General features: G+C 49.8%; 2 non-coding genes across 2 annotated transcripts; both read right to left on the bottom strand.

Annotated features, from left to right (window-relative positions):
- Positions 1-8292: 8292 nt before the first annotated feature.
- On the bottom strand, positions 8293-8449 carry LOC124542368. The gene has a single exon (XR_006967323.1). It is a non-coding gene; the product is annotated as a 5.8S ribosomal RNA (ribosomal RNA).
- Positions 8450-9195: 746 nt separating this feature from the next.
- On the bottom strand, positions 9196-11099 carry LOC124542370. Its single transcript, XR_006967325.1, has one exon. It is a non-coding gene; the product is annotated as a small subunit ribosomal RNA (ribosomal RNA).
- Between the last annotated feature and the right edge of the window lie 1401 nt (positions 11100-12500).

Genomic DNA, 12500 nt, shown 5'->3' with positions numbered 1-12500 from the left:
TCACGGCATAACTGGACGAGCGTCGCCACCATACAGCAGCAGCGTATGTCAAAACAGCAACGTAGGTCCCTGAGTACAGGACTCTAAGTGCTTTATACCTCATGCCCCAGGTTGATGCCGATACCCTCGACATCTTCCCGAAGCAGTTTACGGCTCTTTGACCGGCAAATTGAGCATGCTGCACGTAGGAGCTAGCCTCGTCCATTACCACGCCCAACAATCTGGCACTGGCAACCTGAGCCAGAGAGACGCCATCCATGCGAATCGTTGGGGGGCGTTTAAATCTTCCCTTCATCGTAAGGGTCTGCGACTTGGCAGGAGAGAAGCTGAGACGGTTCCGATACCCCCAGTCGGACACCGCCTGGAGCGCCGACAGGGCATTACGCTCTATCGCCGCCCTGGATGGCGCCTCTATGACCAGGGTGATGTCATCTGCATATGCCAGCATGCTTACGCCTACTGGCAACGGCATCCGCAGGATGTCATCTAGCAGGATATTCCATAGGGTTGGCCCTAACACCGAGCCTTGGGGGCATCCCATGGTGGATAGCTTCCACACCACCCGGCCGCCCATGAAAATCCCGACGCGTCTGTTAGTGAAGTAACTCACCAAGATTTTATAAATATTTGGTGGACAACCACCTTGCTTAACCTTCACAAGGACCATGGGCCACCAGGCGTTGTCGAAGGCCCCGGAAATATCCAGAAGAACTAGCTGCACATAGTTTTCCGCGGTGTTCTGGACTCGGTCCATTACAGCACTGAGTGCCGTCACTGTGGACCTTCCACGCGTGAAACCATGCTGCGCAGGTGACAAATTTCGGTGCAGGCAGGGAGCGCAGAAGATGATCAGTCTCTCCAAGATCTTCCCGAGTACGGGCAACAAGGTGACAGGTCTGTACGCCTTGGGATCCGAAAGCGGCTTGTCGTTACCCTTGGGAATGACCACAAGCCTTCCAGTCTTCCAGATGGATGGGAATACGCCCTCTCTTATGCACGCGGAGTACATTCTGAGCATTTCCATTTCGCTGATTCTCCACGCGTGTCTTACAATCTTGGCTGTTATCCCATCCATGCCGGGTGCTGTGTTCGGTAATTCTTTGACAATCTCTCCAAGAGCTTTCCGAGTGGGTTCACTACAATCTGTCCCTGAAGGGGCGCATGCAGCCGCTATCCTGACTTGCCGGTGGTATGGGGTGTCCCTGTCCGGATCGTCATCTGGGCATAGGATTTTTATGAGTCCGGTCATGGTATCTTCCGCTGATTGGGTGTGCCCTTCGAACAGCTTCATGCCATGAATGATGTTCGGGGGCGGGCGCACTCGGCCAGAGGCGGCGCGGTACGCAAGTCCGTAGGGATCCTCATTTCCGGATTCTGCTATGCGTCTAAAGTGGGCAATCTCAGCGTCCTTCATTGCGGTCTTGTATTCGTTTCTTACTTGTCGCAATCTAGCCTTCTTCTTTTCTTCTTCCGCATCGTCGTCCACTTTTCGTGACTGCTGCCAGGCCCGACGAGCGCAGTATACTGCTCGTCGCAGCTTGTCGAGGTCAGGAGACCACCACTCATAGCCACCGGCGTTCCTCTTGCTGCGCGTCCCCAGACAGTCTTCCGCAGTCCGTGTCAAGATTCTAGTGTACTGCTCGCATACTTCTTCTACTGGTCTTCTGAACTTCAGTCTCCCTATACGGTGCTGCAGGGTCACCTCGAAGGTTTCCCAGTTCACTCCGCGTTCTCGGTATGACTTCAGTTTATCTTCTGGCTTCTCCAACTGCGCGTCGGTGCACGTTCTGTCAACCTCGACCATGTACGTGATCAGCTGGTGGTCACTAATGCTGGCACCTTCGTTCACCCGCCACTCTAACACCGCGATGCCCCTAGTTGTTAACGTTAGGTCCACGTTGGAGTAACCATTGGGACTCTGGAACGTAGGGGGTTGACCTTCCTGGTTGTGTATCAGTAAGCCTCTTCCGAGGATGAATCCTTCCATCTGGTTCTTCCGATATTCGGAGTCCGCTCCTCGTCCTACATACTGACGTTGCTCGCAGTGCCAAAGCGGCGAGTGTGCGTTACTGTCCATGCCGATCAGTATCCTTTCTCCTGCCAGCCGATCAAGCACTTTGGTAAGGTGATCCAGGTGTCTCGAGATATCATGGCTGTATTGGCAGTATGCCGAAACCAGGTAGATACCTCGAGCTCCCGTGTCCATGTGTGCGACCGCGCAGTATTCGTTGCTTAAGTGTTCCAGGAACGTTACAGCTGTGTTGGCCTTCATTATCAGTATTCCTGCCTTAGGGTTGTCTCCGCAATGGATGATCCTCTCGTTGGTGTAGTGTTCTTGAACGAGAACCAGATCCAATCCTAGTTGGTTCGCAATAACTGATATCTCTGTAGTGGCCGCCGCTGAACCCTGGAGATTTAACTGCCCCACACGAAGTACTGCCGATTCACCCATATTGGGTCATATTCGCCGCCTGTCTTTCAGCGTGTATGCGGGCAGGGCATGTGAGTGCCGCTGTAAAGTGTCCATCTGCATTCGGCCTCTTGAACCTCTTGCAGGTAGCACAGCACCTGGACTCAGCCTTGCATTCGTTGGCCTTGTGGCCCACCTCTCCGCATCTGCTGCACACCACGTTTGCCGACCTGCAGTGTTTCTCCGGATGACCGTATTGCTGGCACTTCATACAGCAGGTCAGCCGAACGAAGTCGCAGACCTCAGCCTCGTCCCAGCCGATGTATACTCGGTGCAGGCTCACCAGCTTATCCCTAAGAGATGAGCCGCACTCGAGCACCACCGTGGTGCGGCCTCCTTCTTTGCGGCCTTTCTTGAAAGCCACCCGGCATTGGCTGAGCATTTTGTCTTTGGGCCAGTTGGGGTCCTCCGCCAAGTTGATCCGGTGGAGATCCTCTAGTAGTTCCGCCTCTGAGGGGTCTGACCTCAGGTTCCGGATCGCCACGAGGGGTTTCCTCCCTTTCGGGTCCGTCACCTTCAGTGTTGGTGGGGCCGCCTCCTTTAGCTTCCTGGCGGCCTCCACCGACCGCGTCTGCACTGCTACTCCTCCATTTGCCACCGCTGACACCCTCTGGCACTGCACTCCATGTGCTCCTGGCTTTATCGCCTTCTGCAGCTCCTTCTTAGTGTCCTCCGACGATTTAATCTGTTCCGTATTGGGGTAGAACAGCACGGTTGGTCCGCGCTGTTCTAGTGCTATCTCCGGCTTCCCTTTAGGGAGTTTGAGTTTGGCCGAGTAGCTAGATTCCATCGTCGACGTCGTCGTTGGCATCATCTGAGCTGCACCGACAGTTGCCATGGAGGCAAGCTTCAGCTCCAACTTGCCCAGTTCGCTCTCCTTTTCCAGCAGCCGAATATTAAGCGCGGCCACCACTGCCAGGATATCCTGACTGTTGTTCGCGATGCTGGACCTGTCCGCCTGGTTGAGTTTGTTGGCAGCATTGGCCACCGATCCGATACCCCTCAGAGCCACCCGCACCCTCTCCATTAGCTGGACACAGTCAAGTTCCGGCAGCGACTCTCCCTGTTCTGCTCCGGCGACCGGTGGCCGGCGCGCCTCTGGCTGCGATGCCACAGGCGCGCTAGCCATTGGGGCCGGCTTCCCTTTCAACGTCGGGAACTCTTCCTTCTTTTTTGCCGTCACTTGCGTCCTGCGCCGCGTCGCCTCCTGGACCTCCTGTGGTGACGCTAGGGGTCGCTTACCCGCCTGCGTCTGCCTTTCCGCCGTGGGGGGCGCCTGGCTAACTCCACTGGGTGGGGTCCGAGGGGTAAGGGAGGAACGAGCCCTCATCTGCTCCTCCATCAAGAGGAGTTCGTCCCGCTTCCTCAAATACTCCGCCTCTAATTCTTTACTTCGCCCGTCGTCGTCGTCCGCCATGACCCAGATAAATTATCCGACAGACAACAAATGTCAGACGTCAACGTCTATGACAACGTCAGCGTCAACGCCAGTGACAGCGTCAACGTCAACGCCAATGACAGTGTCAACGTCAACACCGACCCAAACGTCAACGTCAGACGTCAACGTCAGCGTCAGACGTCAACCGCCACACGTCAACGTCAACGTCAACGTCAACGTCAACGCCAGACGTCAACGTCAACGTCAAACGTCAACTGTCACACGTCAACGTCAGTTGCCAATGTCAGTGCCAACTGTCAACGCCAACGTCAAACGTCAACGTCAAAGTTAAACTTCAACGTCAACGTCAACGCCAAACGTCAAAAGTGGCAGCTGTCAATGCGACAGGTGACAGCCGGGAAAAATAAATGAAATGAGGGTAGCACAAATTCCGCACGCGCCGAAATACCCTCAATTATGCGCCACGTGCCACAATTGTTTAACCTAATACCGAAAGAAAGTTAATTATAATTAAATATATTATAAATACCTTTCTCTTGTATTATATACTCTCTATCGTATCTGCAGTCAGATACAACTATCCAACTCCGCACGGCGATATACACCACGTGCCTGGTCACCACGTGGTGGGCGAAAGTTGCCAAAAAATAGGCACAAACTTTCACAAATTCACTATTTCACTTTGTAAACAGAAAATTCTTGTAATAAATTACAATAAATGAAAGAAAGCACAAAGGAACACTCGAGATGACTATTTAATATAATAAATAAAACCACGAGCGCACCGAACACGTCCGTCCGCTAGCGCAGTCGAACGCGAAGTAGAAGTAGTAGTAGTAGATAGGGACAGCGGGAATCTCGTTAATCCATTCATGCGCGTCACTAATTAGATGACGAGGCATTTGGCTACCTTAAGAGAGTCATAGTTACTCCCGCCGTTTACCCGCGCTTGCTTGAATTTCTTCACGTTGACATTCAGAGCACTGGGCAGAAATCACATTGCGTCAACACCCGCGAGGGCCATCGCAATGCTTTGTTTTAATTAGACAGTCGGATTCCCCTTGTCCGTGCCAGTTCTGAGCTGACCGTTGAACGGCGGTCGTACAGTACCGCGCCGATCGCGCACGAGACGAAACCGACGCGGACTTACGGCTAGGAAGATCCGCGGAAGGCCGGAACGCGGGTCCGGATTCCGCACGAACGTCCCGAGAGACGAACGAGCGTCGACCAGGCCCGGCACCGGCCGCATCCGCTTCCCGTCCAAACCCGACACGCCCCGGTCCTCAGAGCCAATCCTTATTCCGAAGTTACGGATCCAATTTGCCGACTTCCCTTACCTACATTATTCTATCGACTAGAGGCTCTTCACCTTGGAGACCTGCTGCGGATATGGGTACGAACCGGCGCGACATCTCCACGTACATCCCTCACCTGAATTTTCAAGGTCCGCAGAGAGTATCCGGACACCGCCGCAAATGCGGTGCTCTTCGCGTTCCGAACCATATCTCCCTTCTATAGGATTCCATGGAACTCGAACGCTCAGGCAGAAAAGAAAACTCTTCCCGGACCCCTCGGCGGCGTCTTCAGGCCACTTTGGGTTACCCCGTCGAACACTCGCTTTGAAACGAGGGAACGATTATTGAAACGGTTCCGCTGCCGGGTTCCGGAATAGGAACCGGATTCCCTTTCGCTCGAAGGGCGTTATTTCGTTATATCATAATTCTCTCTTTCGAAGAAAAAAAATAACATAAAAAAAAAACACGCCACATCGACATAAGATCTCTCCTTGAGCTTAGGATCGACTGACTCGCGAGCAACTACTGTTCACGCGAAACCCTTCTCCACGTCAGTCCTCCAGGGCCTCGCTGGAGTATTTGCTACTACCACCAAGATCTGCACCGACGGAGGCTCCAAGCGGGCTCACGCCCAGACCCTTCTGCGCACTCCGCCGCGCACGTCCTACTCGTTACGGCATAATGACGCAAACGTACAACGTCGCACGTGCCCGTAACGGTAGTGTATAGGCAAAACGCTTCAGCGCCATCCATTTTCAGGGCTGGTTGCTTCGGCAGGTGAGTCGTTGCACACTCCTTAGCGGATTCCGACTTCCATGGCCACCGTCCTGCTGTCATGAGCGACCAACGCCTTTCATGGTGTCCCATGAGCGTTTTTTAGGCGCCTTAACACTACGTTTGGTTCATCCCACAGCGTCAGTTCTGCTTACCAAAATTGGCCCACTTGGCACCGTCATCAGATCTCCGGCTTCATCGTTCGAGTAAGCCGGAGTTCTCACCCATTTAAAGTTTGAGAATAGGTTGAGGTCGTTTCGGCCCCAATGCCTCTAATCATTCGCTTTACCGGATGGGACTGTTAATTATCGACGCCAGCTATCCTGAGGGAAACTTCGGACGGAACCAGCTACTAGATGGTTCGATTAGTCTTTCGCCCCTATACCCAGTTCCGACGATCGATTTGCACGTCAGAATCGCTACGGTCCTCCATCAGGGTTTCCCCTGACTTCGACCTGACCAGGCATAGTTCACCATCTTTCGGGTCCCAGCATCTGTGCTCAGAGCGCGCCTGCATTCACGGATTGGAAACGAGACGCCTCGGGAGTGCGAGAGATCGATCGAGACCGAAGCTCCATCCTCCCTGAGCGCGCGTGTTTAGCGCGCGCCTTCACTTTCGTTGCGCCTTTCAGTTTTATGTATAAATATCTCAATGACTCGCACACATGCTAGACTCCTTGGTCCGTGTTTCAAGACGGGTCCTGCGAGTGCCCGAAAATGAATCATCGCAGACGGATACGCGCACAGTCCGAGACAACACGGCAGCGACGACAGCAGCGCCGCGTCGACGTCCGCACTCGGGCAGGACATCGACAAACGACGTTCGCTTGCGTCGGGCCGGACGCGCGTGAGACGCGTGCGCGATTCGTATTATAAGTACGATTTTGTACTACCGTCCGACGGCCGGTCGGCCACCGTCACGGTCCAATAGTCGTGCGCGAACACGACGACTGGACTCCCGAACGGCGCTTAGACCGACATCGAACGGGTCGCGATGTATTACTGAGAGAGAAGTGCACGCCGTCGACGAACGTCGACGGACGCGACCCGTGCCCCACGACGCACCCGCGAGGGGAGGTATGAGACATCGAGGCGCGCGCCCGTACGCCGTCGAATGACGATGAATCTCTCCGTTCGTTCATTCGAGTTTCGCAGGTTTACCCCTGAACGGTTTCACGTACTCTTGAACTCTCTCTTCAAAGTTCTTTTCAACTTTCCCTCACGGTACTTGTTCGCTATCGGTCTCGCGGTAATATTTAGCCTTAGATGGAGTTTACCACCCACTTAGGGCTGCACTCTCAAGCAACCCGACTCTGAGGAGAGTACCTCTCGCCGTCTCGCTCCGTCGCTACGGGCCTGGCACCCTCTACGGGAAAACGGCCCCGTTCAAGACGAACTTGGACAGGAGCGGCGACGACGAGAAAGCGATACCTCCCGAACACCACATCTCCCGCGATCGTTACAACCGCGGGATTCAGTGCTGGGCTATTTCCTGTTCGCTCGCCGCTACTAAGGAAATCCTGGTTAGTTTCTTTTCCTCCGCTTACTAATATGCTTAAATTCGGCGGGTGATCCTCCCTGATCTGAGGCCAACGATAAAAAAAAACGAGGCAGACGCGATATCCGTCAACGCGACGGCGCCGCATTCGTCGAGACGAGATCAGAAGAATCATCATCATCAGTCGTTCCGACGTCGGCGTCGACGCGCTCTTCGGACGTCGAGTCCGCCTACTTGTTATGTATATAATACATGATTGATTATTACGTACATATCATAATAATACGAACGTTTCGATGTCATCACGTAAACGCATATGTATCGCATATAATACACGTTCGTTTCGTATACGTATCAACGATCGCGGAGCTTTTGTTATCGAAATTTTGACGTCGGATAAATGAAAGGACGTACACACTCGATATATCGAGACGAATATGATATCACCTAATCTCCGATAACCCTTTTTGATCGATGACTTTGAAGAAACGATCGAAAGGTCGGAGATGGGCGCTATCTCTCGTCAACGAAGACGAGCGACGAGCTCTCAGTCTCTCTGACGTCGCAAAAACGAAACTCCGTGACGTAGACGTACACACGAACGTATATATATTTACATATATATACACACGCATATTACGTAAACATACATACACATCGTATTTTATAATATTTGAACGGACCGAGAACGAATGAATTTGCATTATATTATTATTGTGATAATAATAAAAATAACGCATTATTACATCGAACGCGGATACCGTCATATGTTCGGTAAAACGTCGATATCATCATACGACTACGACGACGACACGACATTAAACATTGAACAGTGTGGTTTATATTTTTATACAGCCGGCCCTCAGACAGGAGTGGTCCTGGATGTTTCTCCACGGACCGCAATGTGCGTTCGAAATGTCGATGTTCAAATGTGTCCTGCAGTTCACACCATGACGCGCAGTTAACTGCGTTCTTCATCGACCCGCGAGCCAAGTGATCCACCGTCCAGGGTAATGGTTTATTTTTCGTTTGTTACTTGTATAATTATATGATTTCTACGATCACTCGTACGATTTTATACGTCGGTGATATTAGTGATTCGAATGGTATATATTTTTATTTTTATTTATTTATCTCTTCTTTTTCAGTGTATAGAGAAAAAAATAAAAAAAAAATATATTAAAAAAAAAAAATAAAAAAAAAGAAATACATTTTATATGAAGATGACGATGTGTTAAATCAATAACACGACGTACTTTCCTCGCAACCGACATTCTGAAATATATCGAATAAGACGCGTTACACGACTCTCGCGACACAACACGTACACACAACAAGAGTGATCATAAAAATCATCGAGTTGTTGTCGTTGATGTTGTAGTTTAGAAAATCGCGTCCTCGCATCGAAAAACGACAATCTCGAACGTCTGATCGCTTGTTTTTAAATAATAATAATCCCGTTTCTATTCAGTGAAGACGAACGTACGAACGAACGAACACAGAAACACATCACCACGTTACTTTACGTTACGTATACTACTTACACACGTATATCGTATCTCACGCGTACGTCGAGGACTCGATAACGTAGTTTTAGTAGTAGTAGTAGTAGTTTCGTAGGTGCGTGCGTGTGCGCGTACGTGCGTATCGACGACGACGCTGATTGACGTTCTTATTATTATTATTTTTTTGTTATTTGATATTATCGTTCATCATCGCACTCGATCTACATAGAGAAAGAGATTGATAACGTTAACGTTAATGATCCTTCCGCAGGTTCCCCTACGGAAACCTTGTTACGACTTTTACTTCCTCTAAATGATCAAGTTTGGTCAACTTCCCAGCAACGCCGACGGCCGTGAAGCCACCGCGTGTCGGTCCGAAGACCTCACTAAATCATTCAATCGGTAGTAGCGACGGGCGGTGAGTACAAAGGGCAGGGACGTAATCAACGCGAGCTTATGACTCGCGCTTACTAGGAATTCCTCGTTTATGGGGGATAATTGCAAACCCCAATCCCCAGCACGAAGGAGTTTCAACGGGTTGCCCGGGCCTCTAGGCCAGGGAGAACATGCTGATTCCTTCAGTGTAGCGCGCGTGCGGCCCAGGACATCTAAGGGCATCACAGACCTGTTATTGCTCAATCTCGTGCGGCTCGAAGCCGCCGGTCCCTCTAAGAAGAATTTTAATACGCCGCCAGTGAGTTGCTCGACCGAAATCGAGCACACCTAAATGACGACGCCTATTTAGCAGGCTAGAGTCTCGTTCGTTACCGGAATTAACCAGACAAATCGCTCCACCAACTAAGAACGGCCATGCACCACCACCCACCGAATCAAGAAAGAGCTATTAATCTGTCAATCCTTCCGGTGTCCGGGCCTGGTGAGATTTCCCGTGTTGAGTCAAATTAAGCCGCAGGCTCCACTCCTGGTGGTGCCCTTCCGTCAATTCCTTTAAGTTTCAGCTTTGCAACCATACTCCCCCCGGAGTCCAAAATCTTTGGTTTCCCGGAAGCTGCCCGCCGAGCCATTGTAGTAACGTCGGCGGATCGCTAGATGACATATTTACGGTTAGAACTAGGGCGGTATCTAATCGCCTTCGAACCTCTAACTTTCGTTCTTGATTGATGAAAACACCTTTGGCAAATGCTTTCGCTGATGTTCGTCTTGCGACGATCCAAGAATTTCACCTCTAACGTCGCAATACGAATGCCCCCAGTTATCCCTATTAATCATTACCTCGGAGTTCTGAAAACCAACAAAATAGAACCGAGATCATATTCTATTATTCCATGCACGAAATATTCAAGCGGCATTTTGAGCCCGCTTTGAGCACTCTAATTTGTTCAAAGTAAAATTGTCGGCCCATCTCGACACTCACTGAAGAGCACCGCGATAGGATTTTGATATTGAACCGGCGTTTTACCGCCGGCTCACCGACGATATGCTCCGCAGACGTGTCAGTATCACCGCGGATGCGGTGCACCGACAGCGCGGCGCACAAATGCAACTACGAGCTTTTTAACCGCAACAATTTTAGTATACGCTATTGGAGCTGGAATTACCGCGGCTGCTGGCACCAGACTTGCCCTCCAATTGTTCCTCGTTAAAATATTTAAAGTGTACTCATTCCGATTACGAGGCCTCGAAAGAGTCCCGTATCGTTATTTTTCGTCACTACCTCCCCGTGCCGGGAGTGGGTAATTTGCGCGCCTGCTGCCTTCCTTGGATGTGGTAGCCGTTTCTCAGGCTCCCTCTCCGGAATCGAACCCTGATTCCCCGTTACCCGTGACAACCATGGTAGTCGCAGAAACTACCATCGAAAGTTGATAAGGCAGACATTTGAAAGATGCGTCGCCGGTACTGGACCATGCGATCGGCAAAAGTTATCCAGAATTCATCAAAATTAACGACTTCGGACGAGACGCCCTCCGTCGATTGGTTTTGATCTAATAAAAGCACTCATCCCATCACTGGTCAGAGTTCTGATTGCATGTATTAGCTCTAGAATTACCACAGTTATCCAAGTAACTGAGTAAGATCTAAGGAACCAAAACTGATATATTGAGCCATTCGCGGTATCGCCTTAATACGGCTTGCACTGAGACATGCATGGCTTAATCTTTGAGACAAGCATATAACTACTGGCAGGATCAACCAGGGAGCTAACTGATATACGAGAGACTCGTTCGAGTCGTCAAAATATCTTTCTCCTCTCTCGATTTCATATTTCACATACATACGTAAGATTCAATATGAAACGAGCGTCTCACCGTATAGTCGATCGCGTTAGACGCGATCGATTTAAACGGTTGACTTTTTATATTTCAATGAGACACACGAACGGCGTTCGTCGTCGTCACAGAATGACACATAAAGGTCACGAATTCGAACGTTCTGAACGAGATCGATTTAATTTTAATAACACTTCGCACACGACGTGTACGTATTTATTGTTCAACGATTATTATCGTAAAACATTGGGATCGACGCCCGGTGTTTGAGTGATCGTACCGATACTCGGTTTATGTATTTTATGTACATGATAATTGATATAAAAGAGTTTTAGAAACGACCGTTCACATATAAAATATATGTATGTACGAATACACTGAATCTTTTAAGAACTCCGTCTTTAACGTTACACTCGTATCGCGCGTCACGACGACGTCGCATATCGACTACGATAAATCAACAAATTATATTATGAGGATATAATCGTAGCGATAGCGACGACGAAGACGACGACGACGACGAAGAGGGTACGCATGAGGCAGAGAGATTTACGTGCGTCCGTCGGTCGGCACAGTTTTACAGAACGAAAACAAATATAATATTATCATTTAACCACCGTGTGTTTATTGTGTATTGCAGTGTTTCCGCGACGATCGCGACGATATTCAAGTAGTAAACTACCAAGAGTAAGAGACTACGAGAAACACATCACGTCGTCGTTTTACGCAAGATACACTCGACAAACAAATGGATAAGACATATAATACGTTTTCGTCATACGAGAGTATTGAACGGTCACTTCGCGTCTCACGAACACAATTCGGTACGTTCGACGTTCGAACCATCACTACTCCTTATATATGCCTGGCGACGAAGATGACATTCGGCGCGTTCGAACGGAATGTGATTTTTTTTTTTTTTCTATCTCATATCCCCAATAGACTCGCTGATGCAACAACATTCCCCCCTAAAATAACCCCCGAACCCCCCCCTCTCCCAACACCACTCCCTCCCTAAATCCTTTCCCTTCCAAACTAACCAAAGTACAACCTATACTGGACCGAGGGAACGATTTTTTGCCTATCTCAATATGATAAAATTCAAAAACAAATAAAAGAAAAAAACAACAACAACAACAACAACAACAACAACAACAAAGACGACGACGAACGAACAAGAAAAACGAGTTTTTCGAGACACGTTCGAGGATTTCACAAAGTGTGTCGATATGAAAGACTATTCGTTTGAACGTTCGTGTATTGTATTATAGAGACTACGTAATATACGTACATTCGTTCATTTCACCCGTATATCGTTTTAAAAATTATAA

The sequence above is a fragment of the Vanessa cardui genome, chromosome 30 (genome assembly GCF_905220365.1).
Source record: "Vanessa cardui chromosome 30, ilVanCard2.1, whole genome shotgun sequence".
Taxonomy (NCBI): domain Eukaryota; kingdom Metazoa; phylum Arthropoda; class Insecta; order Lepidoptera; family Nymphalidae; genus Vanessa; species Vanessa cardui.
Note: the sequence above shows the minus strand (reverse complement) of the source record. Positions and strands in the feature narration are given on the sequence as shown.